The 14814-nt window shown below is 36.2% G+C and overlaps 1 protein-coding gene across 1 annotated transcript in view; it reads left to right on the forward strand.

Annotated features, from left to right (window-relative positions):
• The window catches only part of NCAM2 (neural cell adhesion molecule 2), a 179134-nt gene that overhangs the window by 148001 nt on the left and 16319 nt on the right, over window positions 1-14814 (forward strand). The window lies entirely within an intron of this gene.

The following is a 14814-nucleotide window of genomic DNA, read 5'->3' on the forward strand; positions in this document are numbered from 1 at the left end:
AATTCCAAATTAAGCATTTCATCATGACTATTTTAAAATCAGGTGCAAAGTCCTCTAACATAGTATTTTCTGTATGCTGTATGTTGAAGTATTAGAATATTAGAAACTAATAAAACCTTGCCAAATAAATATAGTGACCAATATATTAAAATGTAAGCCATTCCAATACTGGGTCATCTGAGTAGAACTGATCTTAATAAAGTGTCAATGAATTTGAATGAGTTGTAGACTACTGTGCCATTAGAAATGTTTGAATTAAAGACTTTTTTTTCTACTGCAATTTTTCTTCAAATGCATTTTCAGGGAATTTATTTTGACATTTTTGCAATAATATTCCATAGCATTTTTAATATATATTGTAAACATTGTTACTTGTACTTATAGAAAGAAATAGGCATTTGTAATATATTAATAGGTTCAGATCCAGTTCTAGTACAAATATTTGATTTATGCACTTCAGTTGCAGTAGTGAGAATTGATTTGCATCTTCATTGAAATTCACGGCCTCAATAAGCTCTGTGTACTTGTTTTTAAACAGATAGTGCCTTGTTATTGCCATCATTCAGAAATAAAATTTGACTAAATGATTGAAAAATAAAACACAAAAAGAAATGTAAGTGTTTATTGTCTCAAGGAAATAGAAATATTTATCAAATAGAGAAATAAATAAAACCTTATTAAGGTGAATGGAAGCAATAAGCTGTTTTTCAATTTTGTGTATTTGAAACACAAATCTTACTTGTTTTGCAATGCAATCTAATTTAAACCTGTTATAATTATTTAAGTATTTCATATTATTGCCAGAGCTGCTGTAACTGAGACAACTGACATATTCCCACAAATGATAATGCAGGTGGTCTCTAGACATTAAAGTGGAAATCAGCTTAGATAATTTAGTTTCAGATGTTAGAAGGAACATTTTTCTCTAAACACAGTTTTAGAGGTATTTAGGGTTTTTCTTTTCTGTGCTCTCCCATAACCTCTAAGGAGCTGTAAGAAATATGCTACACTATTTAAGATCAAGTCTCTTTTAAAAAGAATCATTACTGCAATTATGATTGTGGAAGTAATTAGTTTCCTTGACAACTGTTTTTGCAAAGCCAAAGAGTGTGAAATTCATCATAAGGACATCCTGTAAGCAATTTTAAAAAGTATGTTGGAAGGCACTTAGAATCAATGGAACATGAATGCTCATATTCATGAGTCAGTATGGTTACCTTGTTTTGAAATGTCACAATATTGTTATTACAATATAATATATTTATAACATTTTTGCAAACGTACGAACATGATCTTTTAAAACTTGGTTGTGTGTATAACATGCTTAACTTTGAGCAGAATTCTTTCTGTTACCAGTTAACTTGGATGAGGCACTCTGTCTAATTTGAGGATTGGGTATTTGCAACTAGACATCTACTCCTAGCTCAAAAGAAGGAGACAGGGAACAAGAGTGAGATTTCATAGAGTTTTAAATGAAATCTGCATTACATATGGTGTACTCGCTTAGGGGCTTCTGATGGCTAAAAATCCCTTGGTAATATCTTGGTATCTTATTAATGTAATTAGAAAATTTTCTAAGATTCCTGAAGGTTTTCATCTGTATGTGCCCAGATCTATGGCCCTTCAGCTGAATTGAGTGCTTCTGTTTTGCTCTAAATGTAATTAGAACAGAAAAGGACCTATGGCTGTTTGTCAGCAGCAACTGAATATGAGCCAGCAGTGTGCCCAGGTGACCAAGAAGGCCTGCAGCATCCTGGCTTGTATCAGGAATGGTGTGGCCAGCAGGAGATGTGATTGTCCCCTCTGCTCAGCACTCAAGAGGCTGCACCTTGAATACTCTGTTTAGTTTTGGGCCTTTCACTACAAAAAAGATATTGAGGTTCTGGAACTTGTCCAAAGAAGAGCAACAAATCTGGTGAAGGGTCTCGAGAACAAGTCTTAAGAGGAAGAGCAGAGTGAACTGTTTAGTTTGGAGATGATGAAGCTAAGAGACCTTATTGGTTTCTGCAACTATCTGAAAGGAGGTTTATAGTGATAGGGGGTTCAGTCTCTTCTCCCAATTAAGAAGTGATAAGATAAAACATCCTCAAGTTGTGCCAAGGGAGGTTTAAATGAGATATTAGAAGAAATTTCACCACCCAAAGGGTTGTCAGGCCCTGGAACAGGCTGCCCAAAGAGGTGGTTGAGTAAACATCCCTATGGGTATTTAAGAGACATGTAGATGTGCTGCTTAGGGACATGGTTTATTGGTCGAAATGTAAGGTCAATCATTGGACTTAGTAATCTTAAAAGTCTTTTCCAATCAGATTGATTCTATAAAAAACAAGATAGATATTTGTAGATCCTGCTTGTGCAATCTCATGGATATTACTAACCTACAGAGAATTTTGAGATCCCGTAGGTATCATGATGCAATTAATCAGAAAACTGGGCAGATATGGAGGCAAGGATACATTTATTATGCTTACCAGGGAAATGGAGTTGTTACCAAAAAAAAAAAAATTGGTTCTGATTGCTGCAGAAGGAGCTTGCTTATGCTCTCAAGAGCCATTGGATATAAGGCAGAAGTACTGATCCTTGAGGGCAGGAATCCAAAACTCTTATGTGAAAACACAACTCCTGTGAGCACTGAATCCACAACTTCTGTTTCCTAGGGATGTGTGAACTAGTACCAGCTCCTCGCTGGTTGTCATATTCTATAGTAGCAAAATATGTTGAGTTTCCATTAACAGTCAGATCTGGGAAGGAACTGGAGGCTGCAAATTGCTGTCTGGCATCAGTGAGGTGTATAAATGAGACAAGACATTCCTTTAAGTTTTCTCATGGTTGGCCTCAGCAGCCTCCAACTATGTCACAGAATCATAGAATATGCCAAGTTGGAAGGCACCCTTCAGGATCATCAAGTCCAACTCCTGTCCCTGTGGAGGGCACCCCCAGGATCACACCACATTCCTGAGAGCATCATCCAAAAGCTTCTTGAACTCAGGCAGCCTTGGTGCTGTGAACCACTTCCCTGAGGAGGTTGTTCCACTGCTCAACCATCCTCTGGGTGAAAAACCTTTTCCTAATATCTAACCTAGACCTTCCCTGATTCATCTTCCTACCATTTACAGAGCCACAGCAGCTATTATTGTCCTGCAGTAGTTTACTCCCTTAAAACACCAGACCTGCTTTTCATTTAGAGATGACAGTCAGTATAAAAATGTCCAATGTATGTATATGTATTGTATATATATATTGTATTACATAGACAAAATAGAGCTTTTTCGCTATACCAGCAGTATTTCATTAGAAGGTAGGATGATTAACTTTTTTATCCAGAGACTAAAAACTACTAATTACAGAACAAGAGATAAAGTGTCCCCACTGCCCACAATTTTCTCTGAGTCCTGTTCTTTAATTTTGCTTCTTGTTTGACATTTATAGATAAAAATACATTCTATATGATACCATCTATGTAGATGAGGTAGGTTTTTGTATCCATGATGTCTTGCTGCCAAAGAGCAGACTCTTGCTTCAGGTGCTTTCCTTGTCTCTCACCTCCCATCAGCCTTGATCTATGGGCTGCAAGAGACTACATGGGGCATTCTCCCTGCCTGTAAATGGAGACATAATCTCCCTTTTCTCCAGAAGGATTGACTTGACACTGACCATACATCAGCTAAGAGAAGCCAAAAATCAGCTGCCTTCATTCGTGTCCTACACCCCACTACAAAAGTACATAACATTTGTTGACTTACTGTGACTATTAAAAAACTTCCAATCTGAATAGTTCCTGTGTCATTTGAAGAATTTTCTGTATATTTCAAATAATTTCAGATCTGTTTGAAATCAGATATTGCTCTATGACAAACAAGCCTCAAGGTCCAAGTATCATATAAAAGCATACTGGGAAGCAAGGCCTCTGTTGTCATTACCATTAGCCTTTCTTTCCTCAAGGTGCCCCAAAGATCCTTCTTCCTGGGGTGGTGGTCTGGCCCTAGGTAGGCCAGCAGCCCAGTCCTAGGCTGCAAAGGATGCACGCAGCATGTATGTATGCTTCCAGATGTATGCTTCCAGAGTTTCCATGGCTACACTTCCAGTAGATTCCAAAATTCGGGAATGTTGCTTCTTCAACATTTCTTCCCCCCATATGCTGTTGTCTGGAGTGGCCCTTATCTAGCCCAGAGGTTTGCCACTCTGTACAGGGGAGGGAGCTCACCTCAGGTTTTATCTGGACAAGACCCCTCATCTGACTTTTTGAGTCACTGTGCTTATGAGGAGTCAATTGCCTAACATTCAACTTGCAAGTTTGTTGTTTCAGGTCTGTTGTCCAGGCAAAAGACTGGAAGCTCACACCTTCCCAGAGATGGAGGTGTGGCTGATTGACCTGTAGGTCCCCATGCCCTGGCCCCTTCCTCTTTTAAAGACAGAAATGACATTTGCTTCACTCCATCCTCCAGGATCTTTCCAAATCTCCATGGTCATTTGTAGTGTAATGAGGCAACCATGTGCCACTAATTGCCAGGGAGTGAGCATGAGCTTGTGTCAAGCCCACCTGTGCCCAATTAGGGTGGGCCCCCACTGCGCATGAGCAGGACCAGGGGGCCAATAAAAGGTGAGTCCTGAGACACAAGCTCAGCTCAGTCCTGAGCATGCTTTGCAGAGAGGTCAGTCGCTCTCAGAGCACTGTATTACCTTCATTGCGCCACTAGCGCTCATCGCCCTCAGGGTGAGGCTCTGGTGGCACAGCTGGCTAAGACCCAGTACTGCAATGCCGAGGCCCTGGGTTGGAGACTACTCAGAGCCTCACCCTGTGGGTGATGAGCGCTAGTGGCGATGAGCAACTGACCTCTCTGCAAAGCGTGCTCAGGACTGAGCTGAGCTTGTGTGTCTGGACTCACCTTTTATTGGCCCCCTGGTCCTGCTCATGCGCAGTGGGGGCCCACCCTAATTGGGCACAGGTGGGCTTGACACAAGCTCATGCTCACTCCCTGGCAATTAGTGGCACCTGGTTGCCTCGTTACACTACAGTCATTTAAAGCTTATAGAGAACGTTCTTGCAATGAGAGCTCCCTCAGTGACCATGGGCAAAGCCCATCAGACCCTATGCACTTGTGTATGTCCAGTTTTCTTAAGTGTTCCCTGACCTGCTCCTTACTCCAGGATTTCTTTATGTCTCTGTGTGCCTAGACTTCCAAAGGCAATAAGATCTCTGTTGTCTTTATTTTCTAGGTTTCTATTTACGGTACTTCTTCCCATAAAACCAAGCCAGATTTTTTTTTCCTTCCTCACTTTTGCTTCAGTAGCAACAAAAACATTCTTCAGGACAGGGTAGGCTTCAGTTATATTTGTGGTATTTTTTATCTCAGTACACAATCTGTAACCCATGGGCTTTTGCAGATATAAACTGACTATATGCCTTTTCAACTTAAGTCAACAGTACTGTAGGTAAGGAATAACAAAAAGATGGTAGATATTCTCTCTTGAGAATGTTTTTCAGAACAGCTGGTAACAAAAATAAGACATTAGTGATCATATATAGCTCAGTTGAAGATAAAGCCTTTCCAGGTACAGCATGCTATTTCAGAACAGGGCCACATTCTAAGATACTTAACTGTGAGGTAGTGTCAGCAGCTAATTTTTGGTACTTATCCTTAGTTCTAGGAAAAGTTATGTTGTATCATTAAAAGTTAAGCTAGGAGAATTATGGATGTTTGTAATGTTCATCATGTTTTGTAGTTTCTTTCCATGGAAAAACCTAGAGGGGTTGCCAGTAGCTACCTGGGCCAGGACCACAAGAATTTACTTACGGTTTTTAAAATCCTTGGTTTAATTTCCAGAATGAGATTGTAGAATTATATTATGTACTGATTTTTCAGGAATAACATTTTGGCCTGATTTTCAGAATAAGCCTTGTGACCAGACTGCCTGCCCATGAATGGTTGTATGTAACGGCACAAACATCCACCAATTTGTCTTTAATTAAAATTGGTGCCAATTAAAAGGCTAAATTACATATTTTGTGGACTTATGTACATACTATTGATACCAGTTTTGACAGTGGTCCTGTCAGGTCTCCTGTGATAATTCAGGAACAAGACAGATTTATGAACTAAATGAACTAAACAAGTTTCTCTCCTCTTTCTCCTCATGCGTGATCAGAACCTTTTTATGTGATTAAATCTTCTACTAGAGTTTCTTCTTTCAGCCTATGGGCCAGTGTTGTTGCTTCAAATATTCATTATGTTGGGCAGATGTTGAATTGCACTTTCCTGAGTTCAAAGTACCTTCAACATGAAAGACACACATAAGATTGTATCTAGGTTGGACTTGGCTGAATAGTTTTGAATCTCAAGGGGAAACAAGCAAACTGGTCACACGCTTCAGGTTAAGTTCTTAAATAAATTGAGGTTAGACCGAGGAGTTTACCATTTTGTCTGCTGTGGAGAACCACATGTTGCTGCTATTAAGGTTCACCTTTTCTGTGGTTTGAGTACTTTATTATCCAGATTTCTCCAGAGCACTTCAGTGGTTGCCGTTTCATCCCCACTTCAATCATAATTTGATGTTTCTATTAGCGTAATGTCTTTGAAGTGATTGTCTTTGGCACAATGTAAATATTAATTAATTTTTCTCTTTTTTCTTTCCCACTGTCACTTCTTTTTATTTTGATACTTTATTTTTCATGTTTTATGAACTTATCTTTTTTCTCAAATTTCCTTCATTTTTCATGCTCTTCATTTTCTGTAACAATTCTTATCCACACAGATATATGCTGTGAAGCTACTAGACATGAAAATGGAAGCCAGGCCCTGCAGCTGAATGCTGCTGGTTTCTCTTTCATTGTAGTCATAAGTTTCTGGTGCATGTTTTGATGCTGTTGATAAGGCAAGCAATATGTTTTCTTCCGTTCCTTCTTAATTTCTTATTTACAGGAAAATAAACACAGACTTATATAAACAACTGTACTTTCTATAGTTCTTCTCAAGTTTCTATTCCTAGTTAAGATCCCAGATAGTGTAATTGCTTCAGTCTGTGCATACAAAATCTTTCATCTGGCTTTTTGGAATCATTGTAAATTCTGTGACAAATTGAACAGATGATGCTTAGCTCCTTTGTCCGACAGAACTTGAAGAACGTGACTCATTAAATTTGATCAATGCCATTTGATTCTGTTTTCTCAACTGCATTTTGATTATAAGAAATCTATGCAGACTCTACCATTGTGACACAGATGGCTTTCCAGGCACGCCTTCAATTGGCCTTTCACGTGAGCATTTTGATTCTAAATTGGTAATTTTCACAGAGTTGTGCTTATATTAGCTCCTACCATGATATGCTTAGAACTTTCTGTTTAGCATAGATATGCTTTATATTTTCCTTTGGATTTAACAAACATTTATTCTCTAACTTAGAATCTATTGGTTGCTTCAGTTGTCAGTGTTTATTTTTGTCTACTTTTCCTGTGCATTTCTGCAGCCGTGCCTCAGCACATAATAGAGATCCTTTGCCACCAAACTCATTCTTGTGACTCTTATAGTGCCACATTCCTTTTAATGGCATTCGTTGGAAATGAAGCTCCACAGGCTCAATTTTTGACCTTTACTAAAGAATGGGAAAAACAGTTTTACATGTTTTAAGAATGGCTTATAAATTCTGCCATGGTGTATACAAGACCTCAGAAAAAAATTCATTTAGTGAGAGTCCACATAGACATATTACTGCATGTATTTGTTTTTAGACTTTATGTAGTTAGTCAACTACATGTTTATGGTTCATTCTTCTGTTGCATTCAGAGTAACCTACAAAAGCAATGCACTTCAGAGCTGAAAGAATTAAATATTTATGATACTTCTAATCAAATTCTCACTAAACATATCAAAGCTAATAAATTAACAGTGTATGTTGATTTTTGCCACCTTGTAATTAATTTCTTTTAGGTTTTAATGCCCCTATTTTTTAGATTTGAAACTAGTCGGTCAAATTTTAATTTTTTAGGTATCTTTACTCATGTAGAGGATATTCTTATTTCTTAGAAATAGTGATTATGGTGAGTTTTGCCAGTTGCAATTTATTCTTGGAAGGCTTTGCTTTAAAACATGATTATTAAAGTATCTTCTCATCTAAAAAAATAGAAAATGGGTCTGTATCACAAGTAAGATGTCTTCAGAATGCATATGTGTAAATCTGAAGAGTTAATTTATTGACAGAAAATTTTTTGTATTTTTTTTTAATTACATATTTGGCATGGTGAAGTAGCTGGAATTCAAGCAGATAACATTTTAAATTTCTAAACCATTTTTCTACTCTGGTTAGACATTTGACATCTTAATACTGTTTACCAGTCATAAATTTACTATCTTAGCAAGTCATTCTAACATTGCCAATAAGTATGTAAGAAGCAATACGAAGAAAAGGCAGCAATTAAGAGAGAAGAGATTGATCGACTGTGAACTCTCCAAACGTATCATGAAAGGGCTAGCAAAAAGCCTTGAGAAATTTTAGAAGCTAAATATACATTATAAATGACAGGTTGGCTTTTATCCTTGGTGTCTCAATGCCAATGGGATAAAGAGACAAATTTGGATCACATTTTTTCCAGCTGATAGTAGCTTTCAGCTGGAAACTACATAAGTTTTCCCTGTCAAATGAGAGAAATTTTAAAGTCTATTCCTATTTATATTCTTCTGTGTTTTGTGTTTTGTGGTTGTCAGGTACTTTGAAAATGTTGGGGTTTTTTGTTTATTTGGTTGGTTGGTTAGTTGTTGTTGGTTGTTCTTTTGTAGGTTTTTTTGGCACTAATCTTCCCATCAAAGTCCAAAGAGGATCAGTTAAGCCAATATTATAGGGATTCTGTGACAGCAGTGCCAGGCAGTTCTGGGCAGTGTCCCAAAGCCTCTGTAATGAGAAAGATAAAGGAAGAAAATAATGTCCTTGGGATGTCATATATCTCCTGAGGTGAATAACTAATACAGTTATTTTTGTATTTCTCTTTAAGAATGTTTCAGAATTCCATCTTTTAAAACAATGATAGCAAGACTATTTTACAATATTTTGTACAATCTGTGGGAAGATGCAGAGATTTTAAGATCTTGTCTTTCAAAAGATGAGAATAAGGAAAAAGTGAAGAGAGAAATTTGTAAATTAAATTATAATTGCTAGATACAGACTGAATAGCATTAAAATTGTACTTAAACTGTATTACAATGATCAATATGTCTTCAAAAATGGATTTAATATTCTCTTTTCATTAGTATTTAAATGATAGATAAGTAAATTTGTTCCTTCAAATTTAGAGATTACAAGAGGGATTTTAAGTCTTACGATTGACAGTTACTATATTTTCAACATTGTCATATATTTTGAAATATTAATATTCAACTTTCTGTCAGACTGAATTCCTAAAAAATTATATGCTGAACTCATCCCTTAAATCTAAATTGGTAGCACAGAAGCTTAAAAAGGGTAATGATTATTCTGAGATATAGCAGGATAACTCTAAGGAACAGTAATTTTTTTAATGGTTGATTTACAGCCTTTTGAGTCTAAGGCTGGATTCTTTCCTAATCACATATTACTTGCTGTCTGTCTTGTTTCCAGAGATTTGACAAGTTTCTAGCATTTACGAATTATTCATGAATCAAAGTGTTTACATCAATACAATGTCAAATGTGATCTTTTGGTTTTTCCAGTAGGGTTATTAGAATTTTAATTGCTGTCTGGATAAATATTGAACAGAAAAATCCACAAATGCTGCATACATTGGAAATAAAATATACCTGTCTGTGTGATTTTATGAGGTGCACAAAACATACTAATATCAAGCAACAAAATAACATGCCATTTAACTGTGTAGGAAGAATAAGACCAAGCACTGATGTAAAAAAGTTATGTGCATATGAAAAAATAGATAATGAAAAGATAAGCATATGTAGTGCTTTGCTTACATTAGTAATTGCATGACTGATAATCAAATTCTTGGGACTGACCCTTTATTATTTTTCCAGCATGCAGACATTGTTCAGTAAATTTCATAGCTCCCCTCACATGTGTATAAAACTGTAAACTATTTAAACCTAATAATTTTGGTTTGTATTGTTTTGCTTTTTAAAAAAAAGATGTAATGGACACTCATATACAATTTGTTGTTGTGTTAATAGTCCCATTCCCTTTGTCCAGTACGTTGTTGATTTCTAATTGATCATTTTTTCAGGAGAAAAATCCACTTAATTTTGGGAAGTAGTTTGAATAATATCAAAACAAATATAGCTTCTGAGATCTATAATTACATGACTGAAATCTTTACTATATCTAGAGCTTTTCTCATTGTACTTTATCTATCCCATTTGGCCAGGCATATAAGGAATCTTCAGTTTTTCTTTGGTGCACATTTATCAGTCTCTAGGTATAAGTGATGGACACTCCAAGGGAAAATCCTGTCAGTGCCAAATCCTGGTAAAGCCAATGGTGTTAAAATATCAAATGTGAATACTCCACCAACTTTGCCTGTTTAGAAACAGTAGTTGCATGGTTGAGAACTGCTTTTAGATGTTTTACAAAAACCAGATCAAGCAACTGAGGGAGAAATATCCATTTTTGTTCATTTTATTATGTTTTAAAGTCCTGAGAAACTGTAGTAGTAATTCTGTAATTCCTGCTACTATAGTCTCACTACATTATATAAAATTAATAGTTCTGTATATTTATTTTACATTTTTAACATTTTTGAAGAGTCACTTTCTGGTGCCTATCATTTCTTATGATTTTAATTATAATACATGATAAGTGATTTGTAATACAAGCAAAGTAAATCTTACTGGGTGTTTCCAGCAGAAATGCATTTGCAAATTAGTACCATGTATTAATAGATATATATGTGAAAAATATTGCAAGTAGTTAAGTTTCTTAAAGTTTCTGTTTTCAAAAACAGCATGAAAGTCAAGAAAAAACCCTGCATTTAAAGTAGATAATTTTCATTTCTTAAACAGTGGCTTATTTTTCCATCTTGTTCATGTTTCTCTCTTTCACTTCACTGATTTCTTTCATGCATGCAGTACTTGCTGTCATGTCTGCTTTGTCTCTGAAAAAATGTGTGAATAGGGTAAATGTAATGTCCCTCAGCATCTTTCCAGTGTCAAGAAATGTATGTAACTTTCTCTTTCATCTGTTGTTCAACATTCATTTTAGTTTATTCAGCCTCTGTCTTCATTTTGTAATAAAGAAAACTGACTTAAAGAATTTCAATCTGTATTTTCTTGATTACTGATAAATGCTGTTTTTCATGTATTACCTACATTATCTACTTTTTAACTGAGATTTAGTGTGTATATTTTTGTTTCAACAGTAAACCTCAGTGTTTTGTACAATAGCTAATATTTAAAATAAAACAAAACAAAACAAAAACCCATGAATAAAATCATGACCAAAAGAAAAAGGATAATTAGAATCAGAATGCCTCAATTTGTAGTTTGGTTCATACTGGACGGCTGCCATGCTACTCCACTAATGGAGCAAGTATGTAAAATTTCTGTATAAATATGTAGCCTGGGCACTTGATCCATACAGTTGTAATCAGGCTGATCCATACAGTTGTAATCAGATGAACCAGTTACATCTCAAAAGGCAGATGTTTCAGTACTGGGAGGATCTATATTGGTACACAACACTTGTACAGACAAGTGCTGACACTTGCCATTTTATCACTGTAGCTATTTCAAATAAAAACAGGCACCATATTCTGGCAGTTCTCATTAATATTAAACTTCTCCTTTTGTAGATAATGTTATAAAATTATTATACATTTTAAATATTATTCCAACTAATGCTTCTCAAAACTGTTGTGGTTGCACTTTGTATGTCTTTAAAAGCTTAAAGAAATTGCTGACAAACATGAAATATTGTATAATTTCAAGAATCCAAACATAGTTCAACTTTCTTTCAGCTCTCCTGACTCCAGGAGTCTGGTTACAGCTGTCATCCAGTATAAAGATGCAAAAATTTCCCGGGTCTCTGTGGTGTGTGCACAGTGTGATTTTGAATTTTCATAAATAACACAACTCACATAATTTCTCCTTTGATGTAATAGCAGTACTGAAACCACACATAAGTGCATATTTTCAATACCCACGTCAGTCTTAATTAATCTGCGTAGGTTCATTAGATGTGCTGTCAGACCTAGTTGAGGAAACTGTGACACACAAACTTACTCAGTTCCCTGAGGCCTTCTGAAACTTGGGTGCAGACCTGATGCCACAAATTCCATAAAGTTGTTCTTGCACAACCTCTCCTCCCTCAATGCACTGGAATGCGGGGATGTCTCTTGCCACTGTTCTCTGGGGCTTCCCACAGAAGTAGGCAATGGTAAAAAATCCACAATTTATTAAAGTAACTGAGAATATGCACGAAAGAAGTGACTGTAGCGACCTGATAACCCTTTAAGCACGTTAGGAATGCTGCTGAAGCCTGCTGAGGGATAGCTTGATGATACTGGAAATCATTTTTAAAACTTTGCTTAAAAAATAATAGGCTCAAATGAATCTTTTCACAACCCATCACACCTTTTCTGGTTAACACAGCTTTCTTCCCTTTCTTTTTCTTTTCTTTCCTCACTGGACATGTATAAGACATCATTGACAAGAACACTCAAGCTGCAATTTACATGATAAAATTTGGTTTACTTAGCTACTTTATTTATGTCTTGTTTAAGATAAATTCATATGAAAAATCCTGTGAAGTATCATTAGAGTAAATGAGAAATCAAGTCCTACTTACTCAGTACCCAGAAAAAGTCATAATAAAATAATTTTTCCTGTTAAACTTAGAGGGAAAAATAATTTCAGAAAACTTGCTGGCTGGAGAGCCTCTGCCTTAATAAAAAAAAGTCTTCCTCACTCAGATAAGTATCAGAAAAGCTTTTTGATAGATACCATTTTAGACATGCTCATTTCAGTAGCTCAGATCTCTTTGAGATATTCCAGTGGCACCACAGGGTCCCTTGGCTGTGAATGCCCTTCTCTCTTCTGCATTGTTTTCTGTGGTAGATAGCCTCTTCTTTATGGCTACTCTTGCTGGCAGTGAAACCATTAAAATTCTGCTGCAGTTGGGCTCAGATTTCAGTATGTCATTTATGGGTAGAAGAAAGGTAGAAGAAACCTCTCTGGTCAGTTGAATCAGTATCAGTAGTACTGTCCCCTTATTTTTCAAAGCTATGTACCAAGCATATCTGTCAGAACATATTACTCAGTCATGCACTACAGAGCACAAATCCTCATGTGCTTTTACGCTGCCCTTCAGCAGTATCTTTCTAGCAGAAAGTTATAGGAAAAAATCACTGAGGAAGAAAAAGCATCGAAATTAACGTTGATTATAGCTTTGTTAGCATTTTTTTTGTATTAATGAATGGGATACTAAAGAATATTACTGTTATGGTCTCTTTTACATCAAACATTCCTCCACTAAGTCATATGATGTTTAGAATCTTTTTTTTTTTTTTTTAAGTTGATTCTGCAACTTTATGGATTTGGTTATTTTGTTTAAAGGTAGACATATAGGTGCTGGGCACTTATCTGGCTTGAAAGCCAAGTTTTATTGGTTTAAATTACTAAAAGCCTCTCATGCAGCTCTAGCAGTGTCAGCCAAATTACTGGAGCTGGTTTGGGTAGTGGCTGGTTGTCTACTCCTTTTTGCCTGCTGTGAATTTCGTCTCCTTAAGGAACAGGAGTGCTTAATAATGGGAAGCTCTTGTATGAAGCTAAGAAATCATTCCTCTTCTAATTAATATAGTCTTTCAGAATCATGCCATTCTTGTTAAAAAAGCTGGGCTCATGCTACCTGCTCATGCTACTTGTGATAGAGTTCATTTTAGATACCTGTAACTTGTAAGATTTGGTGAGTGTCACACAGCCCTTGCATCCTGATCATCCACAACAAAGCAAATGGATAACACAGGAGCTTCATTTAAAACCATCTTGGATATTTCCTGTTGGAAAATGAAGGAGAAAGATGCTTTCACAGCAAAGTTATGCAAGACCCGCAGTTTAGATATACCCAGTTTCAATAGAGTAAAACACGGGATATCAGACATAATTATATTTAAAAGAGGAATGTTATTTCCACTTACTGTGTACCAATTCGAATGTATTTCTATCCCCAGAGGGAAAAAAAAAAATAATTAAAAAAGGAAGCATTTCAAAGTATCTGGAAACAAATGTGTATTGCAGTGATTATAATGAAGAGTTGTCCTTTGAGTATTTGCAATACCTCGACTCACTCACCTCACAGTATTTGTATGTTTTCATCTCTGGGATGGACCTGTTAACTGTGTAGAATTCTACAGTACAGCCAGTGAATCCTTTTGGATTTGTAGCTCTTTTGCTCATGATTTTCGTGTTGTTTGGATGTGTATGCTTTTTTTTCTCCAGATCTTTAGTTTGGCAGTGCTTGTTCAAGCAACAGTCTTGGCCTTCTGGTGTTACTGATTAACTGGCAGCAAAATCTTGTACAGATGTTTAACTCTTTGGTACAACATTATGATTGTTTGGATGTTCATCAATGCTTATTCATTTTTTAAATCTGTGTTTTCTGTCTTTTTAGAGGTCTTGAATAAGTACATACATCTGGTAAGTTCTTGATTTTAAGAAAAGTTCCAGATCAGATATAGAATCAAAGACAAAATTCCCAGGCAGTACAGAAGTAACCAGCCTGGTTGGAAAACCTTTTAAGAGTCAATACAACAGGGTAGTTTGAGAAGATGATAAGCAAGGGTATTCTTTTCTTTTGCCACTGCCCAATTCAGTATTTTCTAATACATCCTCCAGCTCATAATTTTCAACT

Source organism: Calypte anna, chromosome 1 (genome assembly GCF_003957555.1).
Source record: "Calypte anna isolate BGI_N300 chromosome 1, bCalAnn1_v1.p, whole genome shotgun sequence".
Classification (NCBI taxonomy): domain Eukaryota; kingdom Metazoa; phylum Chordata; class Aves; order Apodiformes; family Trochilidae; genus Calypte; species Calypte anna.